This window comes from Ctenocephalides felis, unplaced genomic scaffold (assembly GCF_003426905.1).
Source record: "Ctenocephalides felis isolate EL2017-DRISC unplaced genomic scaffold, ASM342690v1 CF-g0.4_SCAFFOLD_03573, whole genome shotgun sequence".
Taxonomy (NCBI): Eukaryota; Metazoa; Arthropoda; class Insecta; order Siphonaptera; family Pulicidae; genus Ctenocephalides; species Ctenocephalides felis.
This window is the reverse complement of record NW_020539727.1, coordinates 10,165,469-10,184,052: the sequence shown is the minus strand read 5'-3', so window position 1 is coordinate 10,184,052 and position 18,584 is coordinate 10,165,469. Positions and strand designations below refer to the sequence as shown.

Sequence of the window (18,584 nt, the reverse complement as noted above, 5' to 3'; positions counted from 1 at the left end):
TAAGTACTTCGTGACTATTCCACTTACATTTTTTTTATTAATTTAATAATTTTATACTTTTTTCAAATTTGATCTCAATCAATTCAAAATGACTCGAAAAGTGGAGAAAACATAAAATTAGCAAATTGGATTTTCTGGTAAAAACAAACTTCCCCTCCCGAAAAGGAGGACCCTAAAGCTAAAATTTTTTGAAGATCCCAACCAAATGTTACTTTTTTTAAATATGCAAATAAAAATTTAATCCTGAAAATTATTTTTTAAAATATTAGTAATAATAACAATATTATTAACTTCCCGTAGGGCAAGTTATAGTAATCGCAAAAAAATCGAAAATGAAAATTTTTATAGATCTTTACGTTTCAAAACCTTCTGAACATTTTGGCATACCTTAGAAAAAATAGATGTATATGTGTGTGTGCGTGTATGTATGTATGTTCGGATGCAAATTTTCGTCGACGATTTCGGGAACACGGATCAACCGATTTGAATAATTCAAAAACATTCGATTCGTTTTGATAAGGAGACGTGCTGATTAGTTTTTGGCAAAGGCAGGTCTAGCCGTTCTGAAGATAGGGGGCAAAAAGTACCGAAAACGGTAACTCAGTTTTTAAGAGAACGGAGCGTCCGATTTGAATTATTCATTTGTATTGACTAAATAAAGAACTGTTCAAATTTTTGGAAAGGCAGGTCCAACGACTTTGGAGATATGGAGGAAAAAGTAAAAAAATGAGCCATTTGGCGGTTAAAAATGAACATTAGACATATGCACATCAAATTATCAGATAATTTAACGATAAGTATAAATTTTGTTTACATTCCTATGGGTTCCATACCAATGTTTACGCGTTAGACAGCGACGCGGCGCTTACGCGCTTCGATACTTCGTCATTATGCAGTTAAAGCAGTACGATTGCTTTGAAAAAAAGTTCAGAATTTCCAAAATATTTCAAAATAAATGATTTAAGATAGAATGATTTAATATGGTTCGCAATTCCATTAAAAGTCTCAAATCATTGATCAACTTTTATTGATTATTATTATTGATCATTTTTAATTACTCGAATTTTGAATTGTGGTACGGGAAGTTCCAGCAATTTGCCTTAAGGCACAATGCCCTAATTGTCTTAAGTCAGAATTCCACTTACAGCTAGTTAACCCTTTCCACTTGGACGCCGCCCACCGTACAATTTTATTGAACAAAATCACAGTACACGAACGTAATGTAATGCTCCCGATTCGAGCAAAAGTTATCACGTGCGCCGATAGCCGTGATCGTCTAGTGGTTAGGACCCCACGTTGTGGCCGTGGTAACCCAGGTTCGAATCCTGGTCACGGCAGCGCACGATTTTTTTAATTTTTTTTTCAAAAATACATTTGTGAATTAATTCGTTTTTATATTATCTTAAAATATTCGCTTATTTGTCTAATACTTTGTTACAGTTTATGTCTAACAAAATTTAATGATTTCAAACAAAATGATAAGTATAAAATTATTTATTTATACCAATTTATTATTTTAAGCAATCATCCTGACATATTATTCGCCTACGAAAAGTTTACCTTAAAAAAAATCCATTGAAAATTGAGAAAAATGGTCATTATGTTATGTGAAAAGTTGCTAATTTAAATTCCCATTAAGAAGATGATTTTTATTCTTTTTTTGTTTTTCAATTTTGGTGTCATATGATTCACAATGACTTGAAAGGTCGAGAAAATATAAATTTCGCTAATACGATTTACTAGTGAAATACGTACTTTCTAGAGAAGTTGTTGAATAATTGTTGACAAATATATACATCTGTGTGGGAGATTTTTATTTAAAAAGATGTCTGAAATTAAAATTGATTTGCAGTAAATGAAAATTTTTATCTTCCCGTAGGATAAGTTATAGTAATCGCAAAAAAATCGAGAATGAAAACTTTTATATATTTTTACGTTTTAAAGGTTTCTGAACATTTTGGTATACCTTATAAAAAATTTATGTATGTGTGTCTGCGGATACAAATTTTCGTCGACGATTTCGAGAACACCGATCAACGGTTGAAGCAATTTGCCTCAATGCAAAGTGCCACTTACACCTAATTTGTATTTCTTGTTTGAAGCACAAGACTCTATTAAAACTGTAGAAATAGCGTTTAAAACAACTAAACTATTTAGATGCCTAATATCGAAATTTTCGGAAATATGTTTTTTCATTTTGAATAGAATGTCTTAGAATTACAATATCGTGATTGGAAATTATGTAAAAACTAATAGAAGCTAGAAATATATTATGCATGAAAACAATATTATGCTTACCATGATTAGTTTTTCACAACCCAGCCTTTAAAGTACTTCAATATGTTAATCTTAATCCAAAGGAGTATATATCGTGCATTTTCGAAAAAAATCAGTCATTTTTTAAAATAAAAATCTCCCACACAAATGTACATATTTGTCTTCATTCAACAACTTCCCTAGAAAGTCCGCGTTTTTCAAAAGAAAATCAGATTTGTTCAATTAATGCTTTCCCGACGTTTCAAGTCATTCTGAACCATTTGATATCAAAATTGGTAAAATTATGCGTATTTGTATTATAGCCAAAACATGACCTATTTTCAAAAACTACTGTACGGATTTCAAAAATGTTCAAACAATTCGATGAAACTCCAAACAGAACTCACGTTCATTTTTTTGCAGACGTTTTTCCAGAATTAGCAGAAAAATGCAACGTTTTCGCCAAAAATTCAGAACTATTAACAAAATTTAAAAACCGTTCGATAGATCAGTTTTAGATTAAGATCGGCCGGGCAGTTTCTTCTCAACTGATATTTTTTAATTATTTTAATAGATGTTTGAACAATTAATGTTAATATGCATGGTCTTAACGAACATCGTATTTTATACATAATATTTCATAAATCATTGATGATAACCAACTATTTGACAATGTATAATTATTTTTTTTTATAAATTCGATATTGGATTGAATGCAAAATAATATATAAACATTTTTAACTTCCCGCAGGGTAAGTTATAGTAATCACAAAAAAATCGAGAATGAAAATTGTTATATAACTTTACGTTTCAAAGGTAAAATATTTCCTTAGAGAAATGTGTTTGTGTGTGTGCGTGCGGATACAAATTTTCGTCGATGATTTCGGGAACACCGATCAACGGATTTGAAGAATTCAAAAAACATTCGATTCGTATTGATAAGGAGACGTGCTGATGAGTTTTTGGCAAAGGCAGGTCTAGCCGTTCCGAAGATACAGGGCAAAAAGTGCCAAAAACGGTAATTCAGTTTTTCCGATTTTAATAATTCAAAAAACATTTTACTTGTATTAACAAGATGAAGAACTGATTAAATTTTTGTGAAGGAATTATGGACTCTCAATAAAAATAGGTTAAAAAAATGTCATTTGGCGGCCAAAATGTTTATTGGACTTATGCACATCAAATTATCAGATGTTTTATAGAGATTTTAATAATGTGTACACATTTTGTGTAATTTTTTTTGGGTTCCGTACCAAGAATTTTGATCACGGAACAGGAAGTTCCAGCAATTTGCCTTAAGGCGCGATGGCATGCACTCTACTAGTTTGGAAATCAATTAAATCACATCAAAGAACTAGAAAATTTATATGTATACATGTATGGATCGTACGATACTGATATGCAAAGCCAAAGAAAACAAATAAAACCATCAAACCAAAATCATGTGGCATCCCAAATTGCATTTCTCAAATCCTCAGAAAATACCATAAATCTTCTACAAATTTAAATTTAAACCCAACTCTTTCTCATTCCGTGTCAATTTAATTTACTAATGGCCATTTATCTGACTTTAGTGCATCAGAATAAAAGAAATTCGGTATGTTTTTTGGCCGGTCGGTCATATGTTGGCAGTGCCATCAAAAGTGTCTACTTGCGATAATATTCATCTTGGCTGGGACAACAACGAAAAATATTTGGTGCCAAACCGAAAGTTTGCATGTTAGTAACAGTAACATGATTTAGTGATGGGGATACTAGAAAAATAAAATCGATACTAAAAGGTGATAGATCGATTTTGAAGAATAATATTAATATAAGATTCACTGGGTCTCGAATTGGGTAAGAAGGTAATAAAGATATGTTAAGTCTGATGCTTAGCTCTGTACAGATCAGAGACATGGACTCTAAGAAAGACGAACAAGACAATGGAGAAGATAAAGTGGACTGATAAGATATAACAAATGAAGAAGTTTTGAGAAGTGTGGGCAAAGAAAGGACTCTACTGAGCACGATCCTAAAAAGAAAAGGAAACTGGATCGGACCCATTCTGTAAAAAGAGTGCATCTACACGACGTCGTTGAACGTAAAATGAAAGACTGAAAACTAGGAAAAAAATACAGGGAAGTGAGGGCTGAAGCACTGCATCAAAAATCACAAGGGCAGAAATTTAGAAAGAAAAATGAATTGAAGTGTATAAAAATGTAATAATATATATAATAATGTAAAAATAATAAATAAGTATTTGTATATGAAATTTTATAAGATGGTGCAACTTCAATTATTAACTAGTGGTGTATGGTATCGTGCCTTAAGGCAAATTGCTGGAACTTCCCGTAACGAAATGTTCAAAGATTATTAAATGTTTCCAAATAGATTATCTAATGTTTATAAGAGTTATATAATCTGATTTACAAAGATAAAATTATTTATATAAATTATATAAGCGAGCTTTAGAACTTCATCAAAAATTAAAAACAATATCTGAATTATTTTCGATATACAAAAGAAATTTTTTTTGAAAAAAAATAAATGTTCCAAAAGCAATTGTTTCGTCAACACAAGCAGAAATTTGTGAATTATTCAAATCGGATGCTTAGTTCTCTCAAAAACTGCAATTTTTTGTACATTTAGCTCCGTATCATTATGAATTGAATCTTTTTGGATCATTCAAATCGGATGCTCCGGTCTCTCAAAATCTAGATTTCTATTTTCTGCATTCTTTGCTCTGTATCTTCTTAACGGCTGAACCAGCTTTTGCCAAAAACTAATCAGCATGTCTTCTTATCAGTAGCAATCGAATGCAATTTTTGAATCATTCAAATCGGTTGACCACGGGTCGAAATCATCGATGAAAAATTGTATCCGCACATATAAATACTCACACACACACACACCGGTACAAGCACAATGATACATACAAGTGAGTGGAACTTCGCTCAATTGGGATAAGTATAATTTCAGTGTAAGAATTATAATGACGACGAGTGTAAGAATTATAACATTCTAGATCCTCCCCCCACAAAGTGATGCCTAACGGCGGTTTCCGGGGGCACCAGAAGCCAGGGCAAAACAGAGGTTTTAGTCGGTACTATACCTAGGCGGTATTGAGTCCAGCATACCCAGACAAAAGACCTAGTCTGGGATGTGTAAAGGCATTTCCTTCACTATATAAAAAAACAAATACACACGCACGTAAAAAAAACGATTCATATAAGTGAATGGTATTTTGCTCATTTGGGATAAGTATAAAATCAGTGCAAGAATGATAGCATTCTAGATCCTCCCTCTACGTGGGGACCAGAAGCAAAGGCAAAGCGGAGGTTTTATACCCAGGCGGTATTGAGTCCGACATACCTAGACAAAAGACCTAGTTTAGTATCACACACAAATACATCATTTTTTTTCCAATATATGCCAAAATGTTGAGATGGTTTTGAGAAGATAAAGAACCAGTAGTGCATGGCATCGTCCCTTAGGGCAAATTGCTGTAACTTCCCGTATCGTAATGAAATATTCGAGAAATATTAAATGACTTCAAATAGATTGTTATAAAATTTGTTTTCTCATTATTCGTATTTAAAGACAAAATATAACAGTTTATAAATTGGATGGCGACGTTTATATATAAAGTAAATAAATAAAACTTGGGACCGATTCTGGCGCATAACGGAAAAATATTATGGCAAGGCCATGTTATGAAGAACTTTCCATACAAAATATTGACAAAAGCCATGTGGTTAATGTGTAGTCAGGCGAAGAAACCAAACAAATGTCAAAAAAACGATCTTAGATTACAGGGTCTTTCTGACCCTGCTTCATAGCTATCAGCATACATTAGCTGTTATAATGAAGGCTACTACCAAACAATTTGTTAAAGTTTTTGCACAAGCCCAAGAGATTATGAGACCGATTCTGCCACATAACAGAAAAATGTTATGGCAAAGCAATGTTATGAAAAACTTTCCAGAAGTGTCAGGCGTTTTTCTCAGGTTGTCACATTGAAAACCCAACCCAGAAACCGCACAAATGTCAAAAAAAAACAATCTCAAATAACAGAGTCTTTCTGACTCAGCTTCATAACATACAAGTGACGTTGCAGTTTATGTGTAAAACGCCTGAATGCACAATAAACACATGACATTTTGACAGTATTCAGTATGATTCAGTAGCATAATGTATCATAGCGTTGCATGGCCTTTTCATAACATTTTTCTGTTATGCGGCAGAATCGATCCCATATTAAGATTTAAGGTTTAAGATTTTACCAAAGACACTGTCGAGCAAGCTGTATATTACACATTCAATAAAACTAGGTCGAACAATTTTTTATCAATGTCGATTTTACTATTATCAGCTTTATGATCATCTCTAAAATATTTTAAGTGAGAATTTATGCAGCCAATCTTGAATCCGTTCGCTACATGCGTTTCTATACGAACCATATGTTTTTTTCAAATGTATTAGTTGTTCAAACGCCGGACTGACGGCGTTTGAGTTATCTAATTCATTACAATATATATATATATATATATATATATATATATATATATATATTTACACATGTGATATATGTGCAAACACTGATTAGAAAGATACAAATAAAAATGATTAACACCAATCAAAACATTTGGACTATAGTCCTGTTATAAAGTTAAAATAGATTGTCACGTTCCACCATAATTTATTTTATACCTTATTATAAATGTTAGTTTATTATATATAACAACTATAAGCTCTTATACAAATTTCAGAAAAAAGCTTAATTATTTAAATGCATGTACATTAGAGTGGTCCTTAATATGGACATTTTCGAATTTCCTTGCTCCCAGGGGCTTAAATGTTTCCAAATTGATAAAACAAAATTCTCTAGAAATTATAGCTCTTAATATTGTCTTTTAATAGTGTGAAAATTCTTTTAAAAATTTTAAAAATGATTTTTAGTTATAACTTAGCGAACAAATAAATGAGTTTTATTCAAAACTCGACGCTCTACAAAACAAATAACAAATTATAAAAAACCTGTTTTGCAGAGCGTCGAACTTTCAATAAAAGATGACACGAATTGTCACTTTTAATTTATTTGTCGCTAATAATTATACCTAAAAAACAGTTTTAAAATTTTCGAAATGTTGTCCACTATTGAATTGCGCACTATCTAAAAGTTAATATTAGAAGCTAAAATTTTAAGAGAATTTTTTCTTATCAATTTGGAAGCATTTAAGCCCCTGGGAGCAATAAAATTCGAAATTGTCCATATTAAGGAAATGTCCCTAATGTACATATTTTTTGTGTAAGAATAACTGAAACTGCAAGTAATTTGTTATTAAAATGTATATATTTGATTGTTGTCTAGGATATTTTTATGCCTAATAAATGCAGTTATTAACTTCCCGTAGGGTAAGTTATTGTAATCGTCCAAAAATCGAAATCGAAAATTTTTACATTTCTCGACGTTTTGAAGGTTTCTGAACATTTTGGCATACCTCAGAAAAAATGGATGTGTGTGTGTGTGTGTGTGTTTTGTATGTCCGCGTTTTTTCGTCCACGTTTTCGGGCGCACGGATCAACCGATTTGAATGGTTTAAAAAACATTCGATTCCTATTGATAGGGAGATGTGCTGATTAGTTTTTGGCAAAGGCAGGTCCAGCCGTTACGGAGATATGGAGCAAAGAGTGCAGAAAATAGAAAGCGAGTTTTTGAGAGAACGTATCAACCGATTTGAATGGTTTAAAAAACATTCGATTCCTATTGATAGGAAGATATGCTGATTAGTTTTTGGCAAAAGTAGGCCCAGCGGTTTTGGAGATACAGAGCTAAATGTTAAAAAAATGGCAGTTTTTGAGAGAACTAAGCGTCCGATTTAAATGATTCAAAGAACTTTCTGCTTATTTCAACAAAATAATTAATTTTGGAAAAAAAATTTTTTTGTTTCTAATTTTTTTTTCAAAAAATTTTTTTTGTAATTTTGGATTAAAAATTCAAAGAATCACCCAGGCTAAGCACAGTCTAAGCGCCACTCTGGTACAAATGTTTACGCAAGTGCGTTTAGAATGTTTATGTAATGGAGCAATTTTCCAATTTTGTGAGAAACTATTGAAAAATGTGAAAATGCCGCCAAGCTAAGCACAGTATAAGTGAAAATGTCGCACAGAATCATTTGCAAATGCGTTTAGACTGTGACTATGCGGGAGCACTTTTTCAGTTTTGTGTAAATTTGGCAACTATTTTTGTTTTTGAAATTGAATTTGAAATGAAATGACGATTGTTAATGTTCTGGAGATGATAAATTGATTTATTTATAATTAACTTTCCATAGGGTAAGTTATAGTAATCGCAAAAAAATCCAAAATGAAAATTTTTATATATCTTTACATTTCAAAGGTTTTTGAATATGTTGGCATACCTTAGAGAAAATTGATGTATGTGTGTGTGTATGTGTGTGTGTGTGCGTGAATGTATGTGTGTTCGGATACAAATTTTCATCGACGATTTCGGGAACACGGATGAAGAAATTTGAATAATTCAAAAAACATTCGATTTGTATTGATAAGGAGACGTGCTGTTTAGTTTTTGTCAAAGGCAGGTCTATCCGTTCCAAAGATATGGGGCAAAAAGTGCTAAAAACGGTAACTCAGTTTTTAAGAGAACGGAGCGTCCGATTTGAATAATTCAAAAAACATTTCACTTGTGTGAACAAGATGAACACTTATCAAATTTTCATGAAGATAGGTCTAGCGGTTTCGGAGATCTAGTAAAAAAAACTAAAAAAAATACCATTTGGCGGTCAACAATAATCATTAGACATATGCATATCAAATTATCAGATATTTTATAGAGATTTTATTTTAACAATAAGTATAAGATGGGTTAACATTTCTATGGGTTTCGTACCAGTGTTTATCCGTTAGACGACGACGCGGCGCTTACGCGCTTCGATATTTAGTCTTTATGCATTTAAAGCAGTACGATTGCTTTGAAAAAAAGTTCAGAATTTCCAAAATATTTCAAAATAAATTTTTCAACAAAAAGTAAGTTTTTGTCAAAAATTTATAGTTTCTCAAAAATATATTTTTTCAGAGTAATTTTTTTCAAAAATGTTAATCTTTTAAAAAAAAAAATAATTTTTGGTACGGGAAGTTCCAGCAATTTGCCTTAAGGCACGATGCCATGCGCCCCACTAGTTTATTACAGTATTACTAAATAAAAATATATTGATAAGTTACTCGATAGGTAAAAAATATGCCAAAATAAAAATAGTTATAATATACTGTAAAACCATAAGAAGTTGGTTGTAAATTACAGTCAAATCAAAACTTTTGATGAAAAAAATACTGCTGAAGTAAATTTAGAAATATCAATCAATATTTTTGAAAAATTTATATCATTAATAAAAAAAATTGTATAATTATATTTGCAATTTTAAATAGTTTTTTTTTTATGAAATACGAGTACATGAAGGAAACATTTTTAACTTTTAACAAATTTATAAAAATTATGATTTTGTTTTTTATATTATTCTTTTGAGAATCAGGAATTAAGAGTCTCATGATGCTGCTCGGACGTATTTTCATTTCATTATATTGACCATGAAGGCGGCAATCTTCATGGCATTGAGCTTTTACACTGGAAAGTTGCTACTATGCAGAAGGGGTGGCTGATTTGTATCGAACTTATTTTTCCCACTTCTAAAACTAAAGTCCGTGTAACAATATATGTAATAAATAATCAATAAATATATCCTCTTGAATTAGAACTTAGTGACAAATCATAAGTGTTAAAAGAACTTGCAACAAATACATAAATTATACCAACAAATTAGTGTTGGTTAAATTATAACCTAACAACCTGAGGTAATAGAAGGAGAGATTTAATATGGTTTTTAGAAAAACCCAACGTCTTCTAAATTTTTTATTAGACACAGTAATCCCAGTTTACCCCTTACCCTGTTTTCACGTTAAGTTACAACAGCTTGATATCAAGCTGACAGAAGTGGGTATCAAACCTAATTTTGCAACCAAGCCAAAGCTCATATGAATTATCATATAATTCGTCTACCCTCATATTATAGGATTTTATGCAAAAATAGGGATTTTGTAAAGAAAAATATTTAGAATATCTTGATGTATTACATCTCCCATACACGTGCCATATAAAAGTCAACTTGACAGGTGTCATAAATAATTTTGGCTGGCAACCTGTGAATTTGTATATTTTATACATTCGTTGAAATGTTTAATCGAAACATGACGTTTTATTATTAGGAAGCATTATATTAATCCTTGCTCTTTCTATTATATATATTTTTCAAATATTTATGAAATTTATATAAACTAGTTACAAGTGGCATTTTGCCTTATTTTGCAAACTTCCAGTTGGGTTTAATAATTGACTTAATTACCAAAATTGAAATTTAGATCTCTAGATAAAATTTTCAACTGTTTATTTAAAAAATCACGATTTCGCCTTTTCAATTAAATCTTAACAATGCGATTACCAATTTAATTTTCTCAAACACATTTAAATTAATTGTAATTATATTAATTATATTACACAGACACGTGTTTCATGTCCAAAAGTTGTAGATTATTATTCCAAATTTTAATTAATTGACAATGTTTGATTTATCACATCACAAAAGTAACTTTTGACACAAATTTTGACAATAATATTTTTTCAAACTTTGGTGAATTTTTATAATTGAACTACTTGCGTTAGGGCCGTAAAATTTTAATATGATCTTTAAGACCATGATATCTATCAAAATAAAAAGATAAAAATCCAAATATGAATTACGAAGAAACAGCTTGGCCGATAAGCTCGATTCCAAAATAATATCTTTATTTATTTATTTATTTATTTATTCATAAGCAAGCCGTAATCAATAATAATAGATATTATTTCAGGCTCTTGTCTTTCGAATAGTTTTTGAATTTTTAAAATCGATTCAGAAATTTTGGCTAAAACGTGGACGAAACATTTTCACTTTTCTCTTAATTAGTAAAAAATGGCTTGGCCGATAATTGTGCAAAACTGACCAACCCTAAGTCCTTATCGAGTTACATTGAATGACTTTTGAAATTTTGAAATCGGTCCAGCCGTTTTTTTCCACACACTTTTTCCAAATTTGGTCTCATTCGATTCAGAATGGCTTGAAACGTCAAGAAAACATAAATTTACCGAGTTGGATTTTTTGATGATTGTTTTAAAAATGTATCATTCAATCCGAAAAGTTCTTTTTTAAATATTAAATGAAAACCTCGTTAAAATTACCTGAAAATCTATAAACAAATTCGGTAGTAAAATATTTAAATAAAGTTATTAACCCTTTACACTTGCGAATTTCGGAATTAATATGTATTTTGTCGTCGCAGCGGCGGCATCCGAGTGGAAAGGGTTAATTTTGAATCTAATAAGCGTTTAAGTTTTTACAAATCTATCATTCTAGAAAGGTCTAGAAAAGACTAATAGTAATCAATAAATATTAAATGAATATATATTATGTAAAAATCTATAAAAAAATTGAGTATATATTTGTAATATTGAACTAGCCCTTATTAAACACATGCACCTTTATGAAAATAGTAAATTATTGTTTTAACTAGTAGGGTGTATGGCATCGTGCCTTAAGGCAAATTGCTGGAATTTCCCGTAGCGTAACGAAATGTTCGAGGAATACTGAATGTTTTCAAATAGATTATTATAAACATTGTAACATTGTCTGATATTTATAAGAATTATAAACTGAAGTGCAAAGTTGAAATTATTTGTTTAAAGTATATTAGAACTTTAGTCAGAATTAAAAATAAAATCTGAATTATTTTCGATATACAAAAAAAAACTAAAAAAAAAATATATATACAATTTTTATCCCTAAATCAATTATTTTGTTAAGACAAGCAGAAAGTTCTTTGAATCATTTAAATCGGACGCTGAGTTCTCTCAAAAACTGCCATTTTTTACATATTTAGTTCCGTATCTTCGAAATGGCTAGGCCTGCCTTTGTCAAAAACTAAATAATAAACAATTCTCCCAATCATTACTAATTGAATGTTTTTTAGATCATTAAAATCGGATACTCCGTTCTCTCAAAAACTCGATTTTTATTTTCTGCACTCTTTGCTCCGTATCTCCGAAACGGCTGGACTTGCCTTTGCCAAAAACTAATCAGCTCTTCTCCCTATCAATAGAAAAATAATATTTTTGTAACTATTCAAATCGGTTAATCCGTGCGCCCGAAAACGTGACTGGAAATTTGTATACATACACACACATACACATGCATTTTTTCTGAGGTATGCCAAAATGTTCAGAAACCTTCAAAACGTCGAGAAATATAAAAATCTTCAATTTCGATTTTCGGCCCATTACAATAACTTACCCTAAGGGAAGTTAAAAAATTATTGGCAGAAACTGATGTCGCTGATGTACTTTTGTTTGAGAAAAAAGCATCTTATCTTATCTCAGTCTTTTGGACCAAAGTTATGTGCTTTGTTCATTATTTTCTTAGTTTGTTTATTGTTTATTTGGTGACTTTGTATACAAGTACATTAGTCATCATCCATTTTATAATTAATATTTACACTTATTTTATTTGCTTGTATATAATTGTATAGTGCATCATATATCCTTTGTCAATAATGTTATAAAATTGATTGGAAGGGAGATTTTTTTCCTTACAATCTCTATGGCTCTTGTCAACCCTTTTCCGATTTTTTGCACCCATAATGGCGTGCTCAACATCCGCCCTAGTCACTCCACCCAAACATTAGCAAATAGGATCGGTTTGTTCACTATGCAGAATTGAAACATACATTCAACCCTAAATTTTCACACTCCTACCTCAAACCCCTATTTTGTAAAAAAAATACATAATCTAAAAAGCTGTGAACAAGTTTTTTAGTAAAATTTTCAAATAAATTAATACATTCCAAAATTAAACGAGTGTTAATTTGACAGATGACATTATGACAGCACTCACCGTATGTTATGACATGCGACACGGTCTCCGGTTCGTTTATCATTTGCGCATGATCCGTCTCCATTGTATTAAAAACACAAATAATACTACAAAACAGTTATTATAAACAAATTGTTCTAACTAAAAAAACATCACCAACGATACAACTAAACATCCAAACTAACACTCAAAACACACCGTTGTTATTCCACTTAATTTCTACTCCACATTCGTATTCAACAGGTCAAATTTTACGAAAAATCACATCAAAACACTTTGTCATTCCATTTCATCAAGTGGACGGTATAGGAAAATGATTTATAAACGAGTATTGAATGAGTTTTTTTATTGTATTTTTACTATTTTAAATACAATCGTTAATATAAAACGCCGAACAGAGAACGCCGAACGAGGCCTGTGGCGCCATTTGCAATTGCCTCAAATGAGACTCCCGCCCGCCCAACGCGCGCGCCACAGGTTGTTCACGAAGTTCGCGAGATAAAATTCGCGATTTTAAAAATTGAAAGTGATTAATAATACTTGATGAGGTCTTAAAATATATTGGATTATTATCTGATTTGGTGTTTTATTAAAATATTGTAAACATATTAGGGGCACGTTCGCCAGGCAATCATACTTACGCGACACGACGACCAATCACAATCGACCCGTATAGGTGTCCACGTGATTGATTTTTCAAACGAATTTTTCAAATTTACGAAGAAATCGTAAACTTTTTTTATTTTTGAAAATATAGGTCAAAAATAAAAACAAGTGTTATCTTACTAGATCCTTTCTTTCCCACGGGATATTTCGTGATTTTTTATCAAATTCCCCCTCCCCCTAAAAAACCTCACGCGACTAGTAGTGTTTTTGATCCAAAGTTTCATTAACTTCCCGAAGAAGAAATTTGTGTTTTCGTCAAAAAATCCGATTCGCTAATATTATGTTTTCTCGACGTTTCAAGCCATTCTGAATCGAATGAGACCAAATTTGGAAAAAGTACGTGCTTGTGTATGTGAGTCGATTTTTGACAGATTCGTCGACGTTTAGTCAAAAATTTCTGAGCCGATTTCTAAATTTTAAATGCCATTCGATGTATCTCGATGAATACTAGCATTTATCAATTTTGCGCGACGATCAGCCAAGCCGTTTTATTGTAAATAGTAGCTTAGTAAGTAAACTACCCGTACCAAAAATTATATTTAAAAAAAAATTAAATGTTTTAAGCTTTAAAAAAAATAGATTTTTGTGAAATTTTAAATTTAAAAAAAAAATTACTTTTTTGGAATACAGAAGCGCGTAAGCGCCGCGTCGCCGTCTAACGGACAAACGATGTTACGAAACCCATAGAAATGAAAACAAAATTGATACACGTTATTAAAATCTCTATAAAATATCTGAAAAATTTGATGCGCATGTGTCTAATGATCATTTTTGACCTCAAAATGACATTTTTTTTACTTTTTTACTAGATCTTCGAAACCGCTAGGCCTGCCTTCCTAAAAATTTAATCATTACTTCAACTTGTCAATACAAGTAAAATGCTTTTTAAATTATTAAAATCGGACGCTCCGTTCTCTTAAAACCTGAGATACCGTTTTTGGCACTTTTTGTTCCGTATCTTCGAAACGGCTAGACCTGCCTATTCCAAAAACTAATCAGCACGTCTGCTTATTAATAGGAATAGAATGTTTTTTGAATAATTGAAATCGGTTGTTTCCGAAATGGTCGACGAAAATTTGTATCCTAACATACATCAATTTTTTCTAAGGTATGCCAAAATGTTAAGAAACCTCTGAAGCGTAAAGATATATAAAAATTTCCATTTTCGATTTTTTGCGATTGCTAGACCTTGCCTTACGGGATGTTAATTAGGGGCACGCTCGTAAAGGAGTATTAACGTGACCAAGTGATCGATTTTCGGAACGAATTTTCCAAATTCACGAAGTAATCGTAAACTTTTTTTTTTTTTTTTTGAAAATTTGAGGTCCTAAACCTAAACACACGTGATATCTTACTAGACCCCCATGTGGTATATCAATCAATATTTCATAAAATTCAATAATTATATATTAATCAAAATAAATTCTTTATATACTTTTAAATATGTTTCAAGTGAAAATGTATCCTTTAATTTTGCAGATTTATTTTGTTTTTGACATCGTGTTAAATTGACTAACGTACCGTATTAACTCATACGAATATATTTCGCAACGATGCCAAAAAGCCGAATCTATTAAGTTTAATCTACTGTTTTGATTTATAAATAGACTCTGTCTTAAAACAAATTCTTGTTACTACAAAATAAGTCATAAATCTGACGATATGACTAGGAAGATTGTAATATATTCTCCTTTTCTTTCGAGCTTCATGACTTTATTTGAATGAAGAAAATTTTGAAGAAATTCTTTGTATTTAAAGTTTTCACATAACTTCTCGTAGGGTAAGTTATTGTAATCGTCCAAAAATCGAAATTGAAAACTATTATATTTCTTCACGTTTTGAAGGTTTCTGAATATTTTGGCATTCCTCAGAAAAAATGGATGTGAGTGTGTATGCATGCATGGATACAATTTTTTGTCCACGTTTTCGGACGCACGGATCAACCGATTTGAATGGTTCAAAAACATTAGATTCCTATTGATAGGAAAATGTGCTGATTAGTTTTTGGCAAAGGCAGGTCCAGCGGTTTTGGAGATACAGAGCTAAATGTGCAAAAAATTGCAGTTTTTGAGAAAACTAAGCGTCCGATTTGAATGATCCAAAGAACTTTCTGCTTGATTTAACAAAATAATTGCTTTTGGAAACAAAATTTTTTTGTTTCAATTTTTTTTTCATTTTTTTTTTCAAAAAATATGTTTTTTGTATATCGAAAATAATTGAGATTTTAATTGTAATTCTGACTTAAGTTCTAATACACTTCAAACAAATATTTTCAACTTCGCAATTCAGTTTATATAATTCTTATAAATGTTAGACAATGTTACAGTATTTATAATAATCTATCTGAAAATATTTAATATTCCTCGAACATCACGTTACGGTACGGGAAGTTCCAGCAATTTGCCTTAAGGCACGATGCCATACACACCACTAGTTTGGAATTTAAATGCACTCTAGAATGACAATAATTATTTTCTTAGCTATCAGAACGAGTTCTATGAGTTGTTATGATGAATTCAACCGAAAATATTGCCCATGTGATGTAGTTTCATTATTACAATTGCTGTAACTCTGATGAATTATATTATTTGTGCATAAATGCCGGGTTAAGGTCTATTTTTACTGGGGTACGCATTGCTATCATTATTTCCAAGAAAACTACTGCATGACATCAGGCTGTCCGAGGCGGGTGTCGAATTCAATTCGAATGATTCAAACAACATTTTACTTGTATTGAAGAAGTGAAAAGTTGATTATATTTTTGCAAAAGCAGGTCCGGAGTTTCAAGGACAAAAGTTAAAGAATTGAGGGTCCTATGACCTCTTAAGAAAACTTGAGGGTCCTACGACCTTTGTGATGAATTTCTTACAAACCCAAGAAGAGTTGTCCCATCTCTTTGTGATGATTTTTATTATTACAATTATTGTAATAGCGATGACTTTTTATTGGAGCAAACATATAAAACGCTACAGCTATCAGGATTATTTTCACTCGAAAACATATTGCTTTCTTTATTTCTAAGTAAAAGCCGTTGTCAATACTGCGTTCAATTAGTTATTAATATATAATTATTGAAATCAATATAAATAAAAGGTTAGAGCAAAAACACTACTACTGCTTCTTCAGTAAATCCTTTTTCGTGAAATTCTTTGTGTAAAGAAGCAAGTTTTTTTAATTGACAATTTTCCTGAATAAAAGTTGTTGTGGACTCATATGCCATCGTCTGTATCTTGGTGGTTAAGACTCATCGCAAACTTATCTTCAACAAAATATTTTTGAGATAAAAATATGCCGATATACATATTTACTTACAATTGTAGATAATATTGTGGTTTTTAAATAGCGCATACTCGGGTCATTGATATTAATATTAATTGTAAGAAGTATTGCTAAATTTAACGAAAAACCAAGTGACAAATTTGCATACGAAACCATTGAGTTAATCCTATATTTTATAAGTCGAAGTTTCATTGGGAAAAATTTCGTTGAACAACCTAACATATTGAAGAGAGTATCATTAACTAGGAGTAAGTGGCTTGAGGCAAGTTGCAAAAACTTTACAATGTGTAAATAATCGATTTAATTAAAGTGGAGATATAGATATGTAGATAACATTTTAAAAACATTTTATATCGCTTTTACGAAGCAAACTCGAATAAACTTGTAATATCTGTAATGTGTTACGTAGTTATAAAATTTATATAAACTCTCCTTCGATACTTCAGGTTGTTGGGTTATAATTTAACCCTTGTGGACTTTATTAAACACTGATTTGTTTGTATATTATGTATTTGTTGCGGTTCTAATTACAATCACTGATTTGTCACAAAGTTATAATGAAAGAAGATATATTTATTTTATTGATTATTTACAAGTTGTTTCGCGGTCTTTACTTTTAGAAGTGAACAACTAGTTCAATTAAAACACACCGCTACCCCTTCTACCAGGGGTAGCAACAATTCCGTGTAAAGCTTAATGCCCTGAAGGTTGTCACCTTCATGGCCAATATAATAAAACGAAAATACGTCCGAACAGAATTATTTATAATACACGCCTTTGACCTAAAAACTCGACCTATTATTCTAAACCTCAATGAATTTTTCGAATTTGACAAATTTTCATAGGACTATAATTTTTTTTAGGATGTTCGTTTTCGGTCTAAACTTTAAACCATGAGTTCTAGCAGCATGATGTATTTAATTAAAAATGCATTCTAACATTCAATTATAAAAACAGGCTGACCTATCATTCCCAAAAACAAACGAGCACGATATCCAACTAATACCTATCAAATAGTGTTTGATTTTTCAAAATCAATATACCCAAAATGTATTCCAATTTTGGTCTCAAACGATTAACAATGACTTGAAACACCGAGAAAACATGTTGAAAATAATTTAAATAACTTTCTAATTTTTTTTGCTCCTAACTCGATAAGTAGTCTTAAAATGTAATAGTTATTTATTTTTATGATAAAAAATCTCTGGAGTTAATATAATACGATCAATTAATTAAATAATTTTCACGTGGCATAGACATTAAAACTACGGATGTCCAGGTTCGACATTCGTTTTGATCAGCCTGATGTCAAGCAGTAGTGACAACGGATTTCACTTGAAAACATAGATAGTAATATGTGTCAAAGTAAGAATAGCCCTTACTCGGTATTGTAGCACCAATAAAATGAATTCTTCAGTATTATAG

General features: G+C 31.0%; 1 non-coding gene across 1 annotated transcript; it reads left to right on the top strand.

Moving 5' to 3' along the window:
• The first annotated feature begins 1,265 nt into the window (after positions 1-1,265).
• Positions 1,266-1,337, top strand: Trnah-gug. Its single transcript has one exon. It is a non-coding gene; the product is annotated as a tRNA-His (tRNA).
• Positions 1,338-18,584: the final 17,247 nt, after the last annotated feature.